The 19,701-nt window shown below is 38.3% G+C and overlaps 1 protein-coding gene across 7 annotated transcripts in view; it reads right to left on the minus strand.

Moving 5' to 3' along the window:
- The window catches only part of BMPR1B (bone morphogenetic protein receptor type 1B), a 362,086-nt gene that overhangs the window by 298,259 nt on the left and 44,126 nt on the right, over nucleotides 1-19,701 (minus strand). For 5 of the 7 annotated variants that reach the window (XR_012904029.2, XM_075929627.2, XM_075929626.2 and 2 more), the window contains exon 2: nucleotides 3,533-3,603. The gene's annotated coding sequence lies outside the window, so the exon portion shown is untranslated. Of the gene's footprint in view, nucleotides 1-3,532; nucleotides 3,604-7,917; nucleotides 8,011-19,701 lie in introns of all 7 variants that reach the window. The other 2 variants (XM_025187492.3, XM_075929628.2) reach the window with 1 other exon arrangement.

The raw sequence follows: 19,701 nt of genomic DNA on the forward strand, positions 1-19,701 counted from the left end.
AGTAGCTCTTGGACATATGAGAGAAAACTGCTTGTATTTTAGTCATAAGATTCACATTTTCAAGTTCAAGTTATGGTAATTGTAATGATATTAGTGAACTGCTGGATTCTAACTGCCACATGAAGCTCTTAAGTCAGAAAGCATTGCCTGTATCAGAAAATTTTCTTTTAATATGCTGTCTTCAAACCCAACTCCAGTAAATAAAAATCAAATGGCACTCATATTTTAAATCTATTATTTAAACAGCGATACACAGTAAAACTTAAATTGGAGCCAATATTTGTTTTGTGGGCTTGAACGATCACTCATCTAGAGCTAACATTTAAAAAAGAGTTGAAAAAATATCAAATATCCTGTGAAGTTAGTCTTCCCAAAAAAAACAAGCATGTTAGTTGTACTAAATGGATGTGCAGCGCTGTCCATATTTTGGGAAAACTTCATCCTTTGCCTTGCTTCTTTGTAATAGACTGCGTGTTTTATTTTGTTTCTAAAAACATTACAATTTCTTTGATGAAACTGGGGATACTGTTTGGTTTCTGACATCTTTCTACTCAATTATTATTAAGCTCCAGTCATGAATTCTATGCTGCAAATGACATTAATATAGAGCAAGGCTGAGCAAAACATATGCACATGTGGGGGCATGGAAGGCAGGGACCTGATAGTCTTCTGCTCAGGAGCCACCCCGTTAAGCACCTCCTCACCAGAGCCTTCCTCTGGCAACCCAGCCCCTCCTTCCCCTCCAACCCTCTGCCCCGTTTCCTTAATCCTGCTCCACATAACCCAAACCTTCTGCACCCATACGCCTTCCCAAACCCTGCATCCTTCTTCTAGACATCTTCTCCAGATCACAACCACCTCCTAGGCCTTGCACCCAATCCACTACCGCCAGTTACAATCCAAATTCTGCATTTCTGTCCCAGGTCAGAATTTCCTCCCAGACTCTGCACACCTTCCTGCACTCCTCCCCCGCACCCCGGTCAGAATCTTCTCCTGCACCCATATCCCCACCCAGACCCTGCACTGCAATATCTTGCCCAAGGTCACAACCTAAACCCCTGCACCATTTCCTACATCCATCCTCCAGGTCAGAATCCTACCTTGCACCCATATTCCCTTCTGAACCCTGCACCCCCTCTTGCGCTCCAGTCCCCTCCCCAGATCACAACACCCTCTTTTACCCAAACTTCCTTCCAGTTCCCACACCCCTCCTGCACACCAATCCCTCACCCCAAACTCCCTTCTGAATCCAACCTCCATCCCAAACCCCAGACCCCGGACTCCCCTTCCCCGACTCCATTAAGAGTGCGGCCTTTGACAACTTACCAAATTCTTGGAGTGGCTCCCCACCAAAAAGTATTGCCTACTCCTGATATAGAGACTGTCCCTTTCCCCAAAAGTTTTTGATTTAAAGGACAGTCAGGGAAGAGGAAGTTAATACTGGGCGATCACAAGTGGAAGTTTATTAACTAAGAGCAGAATACTGCTTTTGCATTGAAAGTCTGTGGTTGTTCTCCATTATTTAATGGTATCTAGAATGTTACATTAATTTTTACAAGCAGTGTTTTTTAAAATGACTTTTTTCTGGGAAATCTCCCCAATCCTGCAGCTGCTGTCACTGCCATTGTAAAAATGATTGCTACCAGAAAGGATCAAATGTGCTACTTAGATGCTTATATAAGTCTTCTCTCTCAATCAGCTGGCTGGCATTGAAGTCTGTGAATTATGCCAATTTATCCCAATTCAGGATTCAGTAAATAGATATCCAAATGACATAAATAATGAGCCAGGATTATGTAGTGTAAGATTTGGCAACAGTGATTACATTTCTTTACATTTGAGATAAATAAAATCAACAAAAGCACAACTGACTAGTTTGATTCTTCATTGACTACATAATATTCTAGAGATTACAAAAGAACAATACTATGAATAATTCATGAAACAAATGTATATAATCCTTATTCAAAATGCAGTGAACAATTAGAGTTGAAGATTGTTTAGTCAGCATCTTCTTGTAGAGATGGCAAATACAAAAAAATGAAAAAATATAACACTATATTTTTTGTGTTTTTTTTATTAGCAAAAGAAATAATTGTATATCCACAGTACTGGAGTGCAATTTAGTGATTATGGCATTATTGTTCTTTATAGGTCTATTTGAGGGATTACTTAACTTCCCCATAAGTGTCTTGGTCCTTCCAAAAATGTCAATTCAATTGTTTCCTCTAAAGATAGTCTTAATAGGCTGACAGAAATGCTGGACATAAAACCAAGTTTAAGCCTGTGAAGTTTATTTATGGTTTCAATTTTTCTCCATTTAACGTCATTTTTTAAAGACACAGAAGTAGTCAAGAGGTGCTTACTGTAAATGCTCTCCCTAAGACATAAGAACTACTCTCTCTGTATGCATCCCATGGGGCACATAATGCTTCAAAGGGAATACAAGCAAGCAGGAGCATTGCTTTACACCTAAACAAGCAAACTGAATGCACATGGGAAAGTATGCTGCAACCTCTCAAATATTTCTCCCACTGTGCATTAAATGGTGTAACTGAATCCTGCCCATTAGACACGTACAAATTATTTGTTACACTAGGTACCAAATACAGTTAGTAAATTAGGTACTAGAATTTATCAGTAAATAATCACATCATATACTCTAGCCAAATACATGCTATGGGCTCAATTAACTGACTTCGGCAAAACTGTCATGTAGTTCAACATGAATTCTGCCTGAATGAATCTAGATTTGAGCCATATTAGTTGTATTCGTAGTAATCTGCATTTTTATCAAGGTACTATCAACAACTCTCTCCTCTGCACTAAAATAACGCTTGAATTTATGGCCTTCCAGTAGGTTACAATGCTAAAGACTGAAAAAACATGTTACTGCCATAGTGGGAGTTTCCTTCCTCCTCTTCCTCAACTGGCTACCCTTAATTGACATTTTACTAGATTGCAATTTAACTCTAAACATTTTGGAGCTATTTTTAAGTCAGACTAAATAAGTACAGTGTCAGTATTTTGAATGAATGGCTGTTGTAGGCCAGCAGCAAATTACAAGAGCTCTACCAAGGCTCTGCTGATTCTGAAGGTATGAAGTCAGAATCAAAATATAGTCCGATGCACCCAAACACAAAGGACTGGAACATGTTTCTTATAGGACATGGATTTTTAACTAAGGAGTTCTTACAGTCTATGCAAATATTTGATGAAGAGAACCACAGCTGAACAAGACAATATTTTAAATTCAAAGGAATACAGGAAGTGCCACAAGTTACTAATCATGTAACATATTTATATCTACTCCACCATGTTAATCTACACCTACTTTCTTATCTCAGGGGATTTGACTGATACTTGTGGTAAAGGTACACATTCCATTAATTTTACACAGTATGTTATCACATTTAATTTTAACTTACTACAAAAGCACAAAGTTAAACTCATATCACCCACTTCTACTGACAAACTTATAATAAACTTATAATAATTATTATTAATTTATCTTTACTAACAGATGTCTTACCTTTATCAAGTTAACCTGAAATGTCCCTTTCTCCTATTGAGTTCCCAGGAACAAAAGAAATCAACTCCACCCTACAAACAAAGAAAATTTTACAAATGATTGGCAATGTGCTGAAAGTAGTTTAATTATATTACTACCATTAAAAAGAGACTCTGTACCGGGGTGTCAAGAACATGGCCCATCAGCCAGAGGCACCCATTGTCTGGATTCCCAGGAATCTTTAGGCTTGTCTGCACACTGCACAACAGTTATCTGGTCTGCAGAGCATATCAGACTCTGACACCCTTGCTAGCATGCACTGGTGTAGCCTCTGTTTGAAATAAGACTATATCAATGTGCACTAAGGAACATTTAGATGTAGGTGAGCAGGATCCAAACAGGGGAATGGGGGGAGCACACACTTTACCACTTTACAGATCACAAGATAAGTCATCAGGCCCACCATATGAAAATTGTTTGATCACCGTCCCATCCAATACCATTGTATTGTAGCTATAATGTCTCCTGTGGGAGAATGTAAGGACTATACATAGCTACTTATAATAGAACTTGAGTTACGAACACCAGAATTATGAACTGACCAGTCCAGCACACACCTTATTTGAAACTGGAAGTACACAATCAGGGAATGGCAAAACAAAACTAAATGAAACAGACCAAAACAAAACAAAACAAAAATACAGTACAATGCTGCATTAAACATAAACTACTAAAAAAGCAAAGGGAAAGCAGTATGTTTTCTTCATGGTAAAGTTTCAAAGCTGCATTAAGTCCATGTTCAGTTGTAAACTTCTGAAAGAACAAACCATAACATTTTGTTCAGAGTTACCAACATTTCAGAACTACAAACAACCTCCGTTCCTGTGTAATGCTGAAGTTCTAATGTAAATACACATCACAATGTTTCAGATGTGACATTTGAGGAACTGAATTTGATAAAATGCAGCACATTGACATAGTATTGTTATATATTTTGTTACTAATTATGGGGGGGAAGCAGTTTACATTTTGCAACTTAGGCTTATTATCTCATCTTCCAAGACAACTTGGTACTGCAACTCATCGGCTATGTCTACACTCGCGGCTTCTTGCGCAAGTAATATGCAAATGAGGCTAAGCGTGGAATATTGCTGAGCCTCATTTGCATACCTAATGAGCCACCATTTTTTTCAGAAGAGGCTCTTGTGCAAGAAAAACCCTCTTGCGCAATGCCGTTCTTCCTTGAAAAGTAATAGGTGTAACAGCATTGCGCAAGAGGGTTTTTCTTGCTCAAGAAGGGGCAGTGTAGATGCTCCTTCTTGCGCAAGAGCCTCTTCTGAAAAAAAATGGTGGCTCATTAGGTATGCAAATGAGGCTCAGCAATACTCCACGCTTAGCCTCATTTGCATATTACTCACGCAAGAAGCCGCGAGTGAAGACACAGCCATCCAGTATTCTTTGAATGGATTAGTGTTACTTAAATGCCTCAGGTCCTGTAGGTCCAGAGGACACCTCTGTGTGTGTATATCTTTAAAATAATTTTTATAGCACTGATAATTCACATACTTTACAAACCTAGCCCTTCTCTGGGTCCCATGGTAAGAAGTGGCAAAACCCCACAGACCTGGCTAGAAGCTGGATCAGAACTTTGTAGCAGCACAGGTCACGAGTCCCAAACAGCTGTTTGGTCATTGTGCACACTTCTTAAGCTACAAGTTGGTTCAAAAATCTATCTAGAGAAAACATACTACTTCCTCTCCAACTAATCACCAATAAAACAGAGGTTTTTTCTAGACTATAGTTTCGCAAGAAAATTGTGACAGAACATTACCAGTGCTTAATTTGTAATGAAAGAGATGCCAGGGCTTGAAACATTTGTTAAAAAAACTTTCATAACTGACACAGCTAGCCCATAAGTGCTGGAGCTATGAACTGCCAAGTCTAGAGGTGCTGAAGCTTATCCCTGGCACAAATAAGCACTGATTATTAGTACTACTGTTGGTATTACAGCAGAGCCAAGAGGACTAATCAGATCATGGCCCCAAACTCATAGTACATTGTATGAGGAAGTCAATTCCCACAAGAACACACACAGAACAAGGCAGTTAGTGCAATCATGGGCATAGAGTTTACAGTAAGTTACAACATGACACTGAAGTGTAACAAAATGGAGGGAGTTGCAGAAGGTGGCCAAAGGTAACAGTGTAGTTATAGAAGCTCACTATATCAAATTAAAAACTAAATGCAATGTAAATCAAACAGGAGATACTAGTATCAGTAGTCCCTACCAGCCTAGTCATTATCAGTAGTCAGTTTACCTTAGGCCTCTTGACAGAAGTAGGTCTGGAGAAAGGATCTGAAGATTACAGAAGTGGCTTTACATATGCATTTGGGGAGTTGTTGTCCCTTGGCTGTGGACCCGTGAAAGAAAACATGAAGTGGGAAAAATGAACAAATGAGAAATTTAGACTAGTATCATTTGTGAAGCTGAATCAATGGCAGGTCTAAAAAGGAAATGACACAGAGCCACAGACCACCCATATTATAGTAACAGCATTTTGAGAAGATGCCTGAAATTGATCAGGTGGATGTAAGGAAGATTATAAGGATGTAAGGAAGTTTCTGCACACACATTTTAGTTCTTTAGAAAAAGGCAGCATCTCAAAGATGTTATAACAGAAGCAAGATTTGGATATGGCTTTTGCATGCATGGGCTAAAATGGGGCTAAAATGAGGGCAAACTAGAAGAGAACATCTGGGTTTACAGTTCTGAGTAGGAGATGAAATTGTCAACAGTAACAGAGAGGAGAGAGAGGGAGAACAGGACAAGTAGCTTAGTTTTGGCCCTGCTAAATATAAGTTGAGAGCAAGATATCTGCAGTGAATGCCAGAGGCCGGATGGGCCGCAGGCGTAATGTCGGGACTCAAACCAGGAGATAAGAGACAGATGTGAGAGGCACATGGAGGCATCTGAGCAATGCAGTCACCTAAAGAAATACAGCAGAGCAAAAGCAGAATGGAGCCAAGGAGGGAGCCTGCAGGTGCCCCAAAGAAACTGAGGGAGGTCTACTACAGTGAATTCTTAAGAACGGTCACTAAAGTATACAGGAAAGAAATTAACTGTGGACCCAAGGTAGTCAGAGAAAAATGTTTTAAGAATTATGGGGTAACTCAAGAGCATCAAAAGCAGCACAGAGATCAAGGAAGATGAGACTGGAGAAGTGTCCAAAGAAAGGAGTCGAGGTCCATAAACAGGTTACTGGAAACCTAAGCGAGAGTGTTTTCATTGGACTGGAGAGAGTGAAAAACAGTTTGAAGAGTGTCAAGGGCAAAACTGGAGAAAGATGGATCAGTCAACGGATGTATAAATGATGCGAGGGAGATGGAGTAGAAATTTCAAGTGAGGGGACATGATGAAAACCAGAGCATGCTTCTATTCTGAAGACAAGCATATTGATGAGAGCATGAGGATGTGGAGAAAGGAGAAGTAGAGTATGGTAGAGAGATTGCCAAGAGCAGTAATACCAAGGCTTTCACTTCTTTTGATTGGTATAACTATTTCCTGTACCATTACACTATTGCCTTAGAAAGCTGACATTACTTGTTTAGCCTCTCTAAAACCTTTCACAATGCCAAATGCTTATCTTATCTTAGAAGTAGTGCTATGCATATCAGAATACAGTCAAAGCCAGAGGATTGGTTCTCCTTCATTTCTACCCCAAACCATTAACCAAATATTTATCATCTCCTTCAAAATATTGAAAAAGCCAGAGCTACCACAAAGGATGTGAAAAGAAGTGGCTTTCTGAGAGTCATTTAATCCAAACAGCATGTCCTTGATTTTAAAAGGGTATGTTTTGAAGTCTGAGTTTATCGCTTGGGTGCCCAGCAGCTGTTCTATTATATTGTTCAGAAGAAGAAATTAACTTTGCTACAACTGGGGCTGGGAGTGCAAAAGTTATAAATTGAGCTAACAGCTATGATTATAAAATCTCTGATACAACTGTCATTTTCATACAGAAATTTTAAAGTGCTACAACTAGTTTATAACCAGTTTATAGCTAACCCTTAGTCCCCATGACTGGTTTCCATACCCTACTTTACATAATTTAAAGAAAAAGTACCCATTTGGCTCATGTCAGCTATCTGAAAATTAAATGAAAAAAAAAAACCCTTTGCTTTTTACTACATGTAGAGAATAATCTGTTGAGATGAGTTTGAAAGTGGGTTTTTCTTTCTTTTCTTTTCTTTTTTTTTTTTTAATAAAGGCAGTTACCCACTTATGGAAAGTCTATCTTGCTAAAAAGTGACCTCATTTTGTGATTGTAGCAGTCTCGGAGATATGTATTTGAGGCTGTAAAATAGCTTCCAGCCTCTGTTAATCAGAAGAACAACTAACGACTTACATTTTAAAAAGTAATTAGAAGTGTTGTGCGCCTTGATTTTGGGCTGTTGTTGAAACTAACGGGCCTGATTTCCACAGTAGTATTCAACACTTTCTGAAAAAAAAAAATCAAGTCTTTTAGATGCGTCACACTGGGCACCAAGATCTCTAGCCCTTCATTAAAATTTAACATGCTGAAACATCTTCGTTTATTGTTATTGAACTGCCAGAGGTTTTACACTTGTATTTACATTTATTCACTCTGAATATTTTATATCCTCAATGTGTTAGCTGATCTTAAAGCAAATTTGTAACACACACCTAAAATAGGAACCTTCACAAGCACCACAAAGCTTCTTAGACTGGAAAAGCTCCATTAAAATCTGCTTTTGCAGCTTCTCACAAACTCTCTCAGTATCACTTTGTTGCTCCTCCCCCCCCATACTGAGCTGAGCTTGAGAAGTTGTGTGTATCTTGCAGCATGATCTAAACATTGTTAAATCCGGGCTCTGGTGATTGAATTCCATGCTTTCTCTGAGAACTCTCATCTGAGTCCCAGCTGACTATACCAAAGGCCACTCACATAATCATCTCAACAGAGAGGATCCAAATCATTTAGGGCTATGACTAAGAATTACAAGTTCGGAAGAAGGTAACTGACAGTGCAAGACCTTCAGGGCAAAACAGCCATTCATAAGCTTATAATAAAAGCAATATAGAGTAGATTTGATTTTTCAGTTTATGGGGAAAACTACTGCTCTTTGGTCTGAACAGTGGCCTCTGGCACACAATAAAGACCTCAGCTCCAGTCAATATAATATGCATACATTGGGGCAAAAGTATCTTCTCATGGAAAATGTGCAAGATGAAACCAAAGTTTTCCCAAACATCCCATGAGCTCCAACTCAGTTACTGCTGCATTCTCACCTTAGCCAGGAGTGGGCAGCAGCTGCTCAAAAGAGACAGAAGGTGCAAACTTCAAGCTCCACAGAGAGCTTCTTTAGGCAGCCACTCCACACTGTTTCCTAGCCTCCCTATGCTCTCCTACCAGCAGAGCTCACCAAGCAACCATGGATCTCCCTGCCATGCCTGTGTCAGTGCACCCCCCAGAAAAGAGGGCAGAAGACATGGAGCTGAAGCTATTGTTTACATGAGTAGTGTAATTTCCATAGACTTGTCTGGAGGAATTTAAATTGAGTTACTTAGGAAACAATTGCTGATGCCTGGATCACCCATTTCACCTTCCTCACATGGAATTCCAATAATGTGCTGCTCACACAAAATGTGGTTCCACAGCTCATGAGCAGGAGCAAATTTGCTGCACAAATTGCAATACTGTTCTCCCCCATTCCCGCCGTTCCTGGGATTTCCTGCACTTTCCTTCCTCTCCTCCACAATGCAGAAGCCAGCAATTGGCATGGACATACTATGATAGGGGGATGGCTTCAAGATTTAAGAAATGATATCACAACTCTTAAGTAGTGGGATGAGCCAGACTACAGATTAGCTCTGAATTCATCTGTAATAAGTACAAGTAAAATCCACCATGAACACTGAATCTATTGTATGTATCTTTAAACAACAAATAGCTAAGTTGGTATCTTTAAACAAATATAGCAGAGTGATGAAAGGGAATGAAAAACTATAAACTGTTCTGCTTGATGCAGGATGGTGATTTTTTTTAAAGTGTTGAAATAAAACCTTTTCTATAAAGAGAGGATTCAGATATACTATTTCGTCACTTTCAATGTGAATAAGATAAAAATTCCTCAAGCAGAATTTATCCATAGTACACAAGAATAAAGTTATGTGAACAATTATGTATACACTGCAAAAACACTGTGTAATCTTTCATTCCCTTGATACTGGGTATTCTACATCGGGACTTTCAAAACAGGTAACTTCTGAAGAATGTATACACTTGTTTTATTGAGTAGTTCTCCATTATTAGCCCCACACAGGTATATCAAAAAAGTTGGAAAAACCTTCCTGAACCATTAAAATGTCCTGCTTCAAAAGACAAAGTTAATGACTGAAAAAGGTTAATATTCATTGTACATTTAATTTGCTATACTTCTCAATGTAGCTGAATAGTATTTTAATTATTTTCTTACTACATATTTCCCATCTTTCAAAAGGATTCCATCCATTCAAAAAATATGCACTGAGAGCCAGACTACAGGTCCAAAGACCTTTCAGACAATAATAGGAAGTTGGTCTTTTTCCCCTTTTCATCCTTTATCAGCCCTTAGAGGCAAATACTAAGAAAGGGGCACAGCTTGGAATCATTACAGAGATAGCATTAAAATAATTAAACACATTACTCAGAATCAGTGGTACTTAGTCTATTCAGAAAATGAATAGAAAGCATCAGGAAACTTCTTGAAGTGAGGCAAATTACAGAAAAGTGCTACAATATGAGGAAGATGAAATTTCATTGGATGTCTCTTTTGCAAGGCAAAGAGACTTTGTCCTTCTTGAGAAGACGTGTAAAGAAAAAAATAACTTTATGTATACAAATTCCTAACATGACCCCACAGAAATCCACATGCTATCTTTCAGAGAAGCCTAACTCATTTTTAAACAGCAGTTTGTTGGATCCCTGGTTCTTTCTAAGACACAAAGCTATGATTATTTGAATACATTGCGGAAGAAAAAAATTATATTCTGGACAAGAAACTGAAGCAGACAAGTGCTTCTAATTAAGAACCAACAAGCTGGTTCCGTTAAAGAAGAATTTCAGCTGAAACTGAATCAATGCCTCTATTCCTCTGAGATTAGCTGTTCTCACAGGAAGGAAAATGGGTTTTCTCCTGCTGTGGTGCAATCTGGAATACATGCTTTAGTCTAGAGTGCCTTTTAAAGTGGCAAAACCAGGCCCATTGACAGAAATCTGGGGTCCTTGTACCACTTGCTTGCTAAGGCCCTCCCTTCCCATTTAACTTTATTTACATAGATGTTAGACTTGGGAGGAGCCCTGAGTTCAGAACCCCAGTACAACTTTGTCCCCCCTTTTATTACTCCCTCATCTCTCTCTCTCTCTCCTGTATGTATTACAGTTTTTCCTGTATGTATTATTCTACTACTCCATTCAGGCACACTCACAAACTGAACCTTTTCTGATCTCAGTTGGATTAGAGTGATGAGTACTCATTTAAAACATTCAGTAAGAAATATGAACCTTTTGTTTGCAACGGAAAGCCACTGAAAAGGAGAACTCAGACGGTTTTGTGGAATGTTATAATACAACACCTCTCTAATACAAGGGGGGAAAAAAAGACAAAATGCCTTCCTACTAGGGAAATCTCAAAAGCCTCAACAGAGAAAAAGCAGAATTATATTCCAAAAAAATATAGCAACCAACACAGCTTTGCACTTTGTTAATATTTATTGTGACTATTCCAATAGCACTTAGAGGCTCCAGTCAAGACTAGGACTTCCTTGTGTCAGATGGTACATAAACACACAGGAAAACAATGCATCTTTTCCCTGCCATCAACCTCATTTGAAACATACAAGTGTCTGTGACAAACACAAGATGTGAAGGGTAGAAGTAGGGCTGAATTAACTCTTCTCCAGGCCTGAGGTTAATAGATACTGTGGGGATCCCAAGGCTCCGGGGTGAGTCAAAAATAAGGAGCTGGTGTCTGGTTGGTGAGTCTTGCCCACATGCTCAGGCTTCAACTGATTTGAAGGTCGGGAAGGAATCTTCCTCTAGGGTAGATTGGCAGAGGCCCTGGAGGTTTTTCGCCTTCCTCTGTAGCATGGGGCATGGATCACTTGCTGGAGGATTCTCTTCATCTTGGGGTCCTTAAACCATTTGAGGACTTCAGTATCTGAGATACAGGTGAGAGGATTATTCTAGGAGAGGGTGGGTGAGATTCTGTGGCCTGCATTGTGCAGGGGATCAGACTAGATGATCATAATGGTCCCTTCTGACCTTAAAGTCTATGAGTCTATGAGCGGAGTGTGCACCAGAGGGCTGCCAGGGAGCAGGGTATAGGTGCAGACTCAAGAGAGGCAAGATTCAGGAGCAGGATAGGGGTGTAAGGGTATGGACAGGAGGGGGCAGGAGATTGGGACACATACCTGGTACAGCTTCAGGGGGGAACAGGTGGCTCTGCACAGCCTAGAATCCTTGTCTGCAGCCCCTAAAGCCTCTTTCATAATCCGGCCATGAGTAGAATGAAATAATTCTGTGAGGCTGCTATAATTTGTAATAGCCCTTAGGGCTACACTAACTTACTCCATGCCAGCCTCCAGAGAAGCCAAGCATTAGGAAGGAAACAAATGTGTCTTAGAGCCACCTTCACTTTTCTTGCCTATGCTGTGCATTCTATAAGACGCTTAACACAGAATCTGGATGATTGTTTTAGAAGATCTGCATAAACAATCTATATTGCAGATGCTGTTTAGTTAGGAGTAAAAAGTATGAACTAAGACTTGCTGACATTAATGACACTTTTCTCCCACTAATTTCAATGACTTTACATGAGTTCCCAAGAGAGGAACTGGTGAAGAAGTAGGGTTTCACTCAGGCCATGTCTATATTTACCAGTGGATCAATGCTCTGGAGGTAGAACTTCTGATGTTCGATTTAGCTGGACTAGTAAGGACTAGGGATGTTAGCAGCTAGCCGGTTAACCATTTAACCATGTGGGGTAGTAGGCAGGAGCTGGTACATGCAGGGAACCAGTTTAAAAACCGGCTCCTGCCTGCTGCCTCTGTCAGCGGGGGATCTGAGCTCTCTGCGGACAGAAGCTGCTTGGGCCCCCGTGGACAGGGGCCACTGCTGCCCTGTGCTGCTGCCTCTATAACAGAGGCAGCAGCACAGGTTGGCAGGCAGAAGCCAGTCTGCACAGGATTTTTAAACTGAGGCAGCAGTGTGGAGTGGCAGGGCCCTCCCCTAGGAGTGGGGCTGGGAGCGCACTGGCTGCCCCACCCCCCGGGGCCATCAAATAACTGTGTAGCCTCTAAGAACTCTTGCTGTTACACAATTTCTAAACAATTTCTAATATCTCTAGTAAGGACCTGCTAAATTGAATGCTGAGTGTGCCCCCATTGATGCAGGTACTCCTACTCCTCACGAATAAGTAAGTTGATGGGAGCATGTCTCCCATCAACCTCCCACTTTGGAGACTGCGCCAAAGTGCGAATCAAGTTGACTCCAGCTACACAGTTAACATAGCTGGAGTTGTGTACCTTAATTCAAACTTCTTCCCTAAGGTAGACCGCCACCTAGTGTAGACACTACTTTCCAGGCACTATAAACCATCCATTGAGCCTAAAAAAGTAACACTGCCTTTAAACAAATACTGGTCAAGACTATCAGCTGACAAAAGAATTGAAGAGACCAAACATAGATAAGGTATTAACAGCTTGACAGTCAATTTTTAAACCTGTTATATAGAGTCAAGTACAAATGAAATTAAATAAAGCAAACATCATTTTAATGGATAAGATTCTTTAGTGATCAAATTAATTAAATAGCATACTTCATCCAAAATTGTATCTATGGTTATATCTGATGCATGTCACTATTTCCCTATATTTAGAATAAGGAAAAAACCAGAGGCATCTCTGACACACAGGATAAATGTAGATTTTTGTGAATGGCAACCACTATAATTTCATTTTAAGAACTCCTTAAGTTGTAATGTGTGGCTCTTTAAATAGAACTGTAGAAATCCATATTTATTTTATTTCATGGTAATTCCAAGATCACCTATGCAAATAAAATGACTAGGTTTTTTTTCCAATTGCCATGCATACAAACCCTAGGATACAGATTAATCAATGTTCTTTTGGTTTACAGTGTCTCATAGTCAGTAGTTCTGGGTCATTTAGGATGAATGAAGTCTGAAAAACAGGCATCTGAGATACAATCACCTGTATACCTAAATTCTTCATTTGGAATTTACACTAGTTAATAATCTTTTTGATTATGCATAAGTCAGAAGAAGAATCCAACTCTTTTGATTAGCTGTGGTGTCTTTGAGACGCTAACAAGAATAATGTTATGTATCGGATTTGTTTACTTCTGTAAAATACACTTAAACTAATCAGAGGGAGAAGACTGGAAAAATAGCTATTACTTATTTACCCATACTACCATTTGTGACTATTAGGATCCATGATCAATTCAGAGATGTGGAAAAGCCAAAGGAAGAGGAAAGGGGAAAACAGCTTTCAAAGCTCAACTACAAAATGACTTAATTAGAACTAAAAATGATTGTTCCACCAACATTCTAAATGCCAGCTACCAGACAGAAAACATTTGGCAAAGGACAGATAGAAAGACAAAAAGAAAGAAAACCCAAATACAATAATTCATTGATGGTTAGGCAGCCGAAAAGGATCACTAATGCTAGAAAAAGGACCAATGCTCTTAACAGTCTGTGTAGAAGAAAAACCGTGAATAGCCTGAATACTCTGGCATTTTACATACTAGGAGATCTGCGCTGCACTGGGAAGACTGCACTGAGAGAGTATAGCAATACTGCTTCAATATGCTAGGTCTTGGAGCAGGATGAACAAAGAGAAATTTCATGATTGATGAAACAATGAGGAGTCCTTGAGGAACCTTAGAGACTAATAAGACTCATTGTGTTTTGGCAGATACAGACTAACACAGCTATCCCTCTGAGAGTACATCTACACCACAGAGGAAGGTCGACGCTGTCACTGTTGATCTTCCAAGATTCGAATTAGCGGTCTAGTTAAGACCGCTAATTCCAAGTGAAAGGGGCACTCCAGTCAATGCCAGTAACCTTGCTTTCATGAGTGAAGAAAGTCAAAGGAAGACTTCTCATCCTTTGACTTCCTGCTGCGTAGATAGCATCAAAAAATGAGTTAAGCTACTTCAACTTCAGCTACGCAATTAACATAGCTGAAGCTGCGTATCTTGACCTATGAAGGAAGATTAAAAGAATTGGGTTTGTAAAGTTTGGAAAGGACAAGATTGAGAGGGGACATGATAGCAGTTTTCAGGTACCTAAAAGTCTGTTACAAGGAGGAGGGAGAAAATTTGTTCTCTTTGGCCTCCGATGATAGGACAAGAAGCCTTGTTCCAAAAGAGCTCTTTCGGAAAAAGACATGTGTGGACGAGGAAAGAGGGAACTCCATCCATAGTAACCACAGTTTAAATGCGAGATAGCGTCCATTCAGTGTGGACGCTACCAGATCGCTTTTTCAATGCGCTTTGGCAGTGTGGACACACTCTTTTGGAAGAAGTTTATTTGGAAGATCTCTTCCGGAAAAGCTTCTTCCGAAAGAAGCCTGCAGTCTAGATGTACCCCCGCTGGGGCAACTCAGCTAGTTTTCCCTGCCTTTCCTCAGTCTCTGCCACAACTTCCCATTCTTCACTCCTCTCTTCTGCTTCCTGCTGCCCTTCATAGGTCAATCAGCTGTCTTCCATCAGATGCCATCAAGTTTGTTAACAGAACCACTAGTGCTTTCAGAAAGCAAAGTCGACTGGCCCCAGGCCTCCACCCCCTGAAGGTCAAGCCTCCCCCTGTTACTCTACTCAGTATAAAGCAATATGTAAATCAGCTGGCAGAAAGAATAATGTTTATAATACGATTTTGTTCCTTAAAATGAACGACAGCTGACAAATTTTGTTGCTTTCTTTTCCAAATCAAAATACTTGGAGAAAGTTAGTATCTATTGAAACAAAAAATAATTTGTGGATTGAGTCCTATAGACAGGCAAATTTCTCTCTCCTCCTCCTCCGCTAAAGGTTTATTTTGAGGTTTGAAGGTATCTGAATTTTAAGGGCTCCAAACAAATTAAGTCAATTAAAAGTAAGTAAATTAAAATATATTGAAATTGTTTGTAGATTGGAAAGGTTTAGAATCAAGTGATATTCCATTAAAGTTTTCCATGGGTACAAACAGTGTACATAATATTTCAGCTAAATAATCTGGTGTCAAAAGCTTAATACATGTGTGCAGCTCTTGCTCATCAGACAAAGGTTACAAAAAATGACCTATGCAAAACTTCTTGATGCTTTTTTGCCAATCTCTATTCCTAAGGTTTTCCATGCAGTTGGAATTCAGCCCGTAATCTCCATATACCCAAATAAATACTCTTTCCAGATGAGTTCCCCAGAACAGAGCAGTGTTTCTTAGAAGGTAAAAGGATATTTATAAAAAGTAAAACATCCTGAAGGGTGCACCAATTGGCTCATATATAATTAATCTAAAATCTGGTAGCAATTTACAAACATTACTAAGAGGCACCAATGTTCCAACTATAAGGCTGTTGAATAATAGAGGATAAACATTTAATACTTTTAAATAAAGGGGGTTCTCTTTGTCAGATTTCTTCTTTTTGTCTCAGTTCAGATTTTTATTTTTAAATAAAATCTATGCTAATTTACAGCCTTTGAAGTTTCATCCAAGCTTTTATTTTAATGTGACATTCTAATGCCCTCTAATAAACATGCAGAATGGTCCAATAACAGGGCAGTTCCTTTTCGTGATGTTTTATTATATTTGTTGATGTTAATGATTTGCTAGTTTTATTCCTTTTCAAATGCAGCCTACTCGTTTCTCAAAGTTCTATTTTAAAAAGTTATTTACTGACCGTGGGCTTTTGTCTGAAAAATGCATTTTGACACAAAGATGAAAAGAAAGATAATTTAGTATATTATTTACCAGTTGAAGGGTCACACCTCAACATATGCAGCTATGCCCATAAACTCCCATCCAGCCCTACACAGCACAACCACACAGATTTACACCCTTCAACAAAGTAAACCCCTGACTAAAAAATACTGTTGTTTTGTTCATGTTCCAATTTTATCGATTCCTCTTTATACATACACTATTTCTCAAATAATCTAATCTATTGCTTTGTATAAGCAGAATTGCATTATACACAAGCAAAACCAGGATCTTCTAACAAGAAGTTTTGTAACATTAAATTCAAATTATAAACATAACCAAAGGGATATGACTTTGTACCCTATCACTGCATAGCCATAATTACTGTTAATGCAACTGCATTCTAAAAAAGCATGAATAACTACTCTATTTTTCAAAACGATGTAACAGTAATGGAAATGAAAGTGTTGCATTTGAAGAGTTGTTTTACACAAATTAATATTACAAAACATTTTAAAGGGAGATTGTCATATGGATGAGTGATTGCCAAGGGAAATTGATGTAAATCACCATTTTAAAATCACAATTTCTATCAGCAAGCAGGAAATATTGATTTAAATCATCTTATTTTGCATTTGTACTTTTTAGTTACTTTCTCTCTCATTGCGTGGAAGTCATTAAAGTACATGGCTGGCATGATTCTGTATGTAACTAAAAAAAGTCACATAATTTAAACTCACTAAAATTGGAGTTTTTATTGATGCAGTATATTACATTTGTCTACATTATTTTAATAGGTTATAATAAGTATAGGTGCTACAAGTTCTCATAATTTCAAATTTAATTTAAAACAGGTATATTTTTAAAAGAAAAATGTAACACTGTATTTTCAAAAAATCATAGGATTTGAAGGGACCGCAGGTGTCAGCTAGCCTAGCCTCTTGCCAAGATGCAGGATTCATTGTCTCAGCAATCCAAGACAATCCTAAGCCATCCAAGACCCTTAGTTGTTTATCCACACTAATGGGAGTTACGACCTTTCTATTATTCAGTTGCAATAAGAATTTGGTGGCTAACTTCCCTTTGTGGGTTTTTTTTCTCCCCCTTTAGTACGAAAATTGGAAGCAGTTTAAGATCTTGGCACAAATGCTGGCTCTCTTTCCTTTGTGCCATCCTGGCACCAATGCCAGGTGGTGAATTTAAAACTTACCGGTAAGTCATGGGTACACAAAAATTTGGGCTGATCTGGGTTGTCAAATGTCATGGAGGAGGGACAGAATTCTGGCCTCTTAATTCCCAACCCTTTGTCTTAACCACCAAATCATTGCTGGTCCTATGTCTATATGACAGGAAACACAACTGGAAGTTGGGAGTTCCACATGGACAATGTGAGAGACTGGGTAAGTCACTCAGCTTTTTCATGCCTCAATTTACTTATCTATTAAGTGGAATATTTACTATATCTGCCATACTATGAAGTTTTGTCAGCTACTAAATTATTTGAAAACTTTTTGAAAACTTTAAATAGAAGGTGTGAAATACACTTTATATATTTTAAAAATAGAGCACGTACTTTCCTGGATGAGGGAGATTAAAAATTTTCAAAAAAGTTACATGCAACTGAATAATCACTAGTGAATAAATGTAAATTTAGCAGGCATTTGCTAAGATTGCACACAAGGCCATTGCAGTTCTGCCCATTTGTAACTTCACTGACACATGCTCTCTTCTCCAGAGCTGAGGAGTTGATGAGCAAATGCAGCTTTTGGTAGAAGTGACATGAGAAACATTGTAAATACCTCACACAAAAATTACTTTAACATCTGCTACACACACACACACACACACACACAAAAGTTTTGCTGTCTATGAGAAGAACCCACTGATTATCTGCATGAATCTTCAGTTTTTCTTCAAATTCCAAGCTTTCATTAAAAAAGGGAAGATTCTATCTTTTTTGGAGAATGAGGGAAATCATTCAATATTCCTTTCTTTACAAATCAAATCTGTTAATTTTTCTGTCAAAATCAGCTAACAAAGTTTCACTGCTAGAACATAATGGATTAAGTATATATTGATCTGCCAGGGCAATGTTAAAACAAAACAAAGCCAGAAACATTTGAAGTCTTTGAGCATTAAACTTATTCTTTTAATTCTCTTACAATTCATCAGTCACATTGTTTAATTATTTTTTCCATGTCACTCAACTTGGACAATGAAAATAGATTAGTGAGTTTCAACTTTGTTTGTTTTCTCACCACTTGGAGCCTCCACTGCTCATGGTCTCATGCAATATCCTAATGTCTGGGTAAAAATGCTGCAAGGCAATGTCTAAAAAATAAACTTTATTTCATGTAAAACCATAAAAACAATTCTATTACTATTACTTTCTTAAAATAAACAAAAACCCCTTTTTGTTTTGCTTTAAATAGAACCAACTTTGGGGGCTAAACATCCTGGCAGCATCACTCTAATGTATATCCTTATGCAACAGTTTACAGAACATAGCAACCTGTAAACATCACTTCTTTCTGAAAGGTATACTTCAGCAAGTGAGAATTACGAATCATAGAATGATGGTATTAAATGTTGTCTGTGTTTGAGTGTCTAGAGAAATCATATGAATTAAACATATGGTAACAGTAGCTTAAACTAATATCATTAATGTCTAAGAATAAGCTTTTCACTTGGCCATTTTCACATCCTGTAATTATTGCAGAGGAAACACAGGTTAAGGGTTCAACTAGCGCTTACAATGTGTAATTACATCTACTAGACTTACCCTAAGGGTAAAGCTTCATGAACTAAAATGCAAGGTACCTAATTCTTCTTACATATGGTGTAAAGTCTAAGGTTTCAATGTATATTTTGATTATTAATATTCAAGAATCTGTCATCCTCAAACAAAAGATGTTATTTATCTGCAATGATTAAAACAGTATCATTAATATATTTCCTCAAATTCATTCAAGGACAACATCTTGAAAATGTATCAATAGCTGTAAATTCCTCCATGTGTAGTACCTGAAATATTTTAAAACAGAAAATGGATGGGTACGTATTTTGAAATTCAAAGTGTATGTCAGGTAAATTGCAATTGACTATGACCATTACTTTTATTTGCCTTACTACCAGTAAATACTGTACAATAAAGTCTCAGTTTTCTAACAACTCATTTAACCAAAACTAATTTAACCAAA

Source organism: Pelodiscus sinensis, chromosome 4 (genome assembly GCF_052426305.1).
Source record: "Pelodiscus sinensis isolate ZL-2025 chromosome 4, ASM5242630v1, whole genome shotgun sequence".
NCBI lineage: Eukaryota > Metazoa > Chordata > Testudines > Trionychidae > Pelodiscus > Pelodiscus sinensis.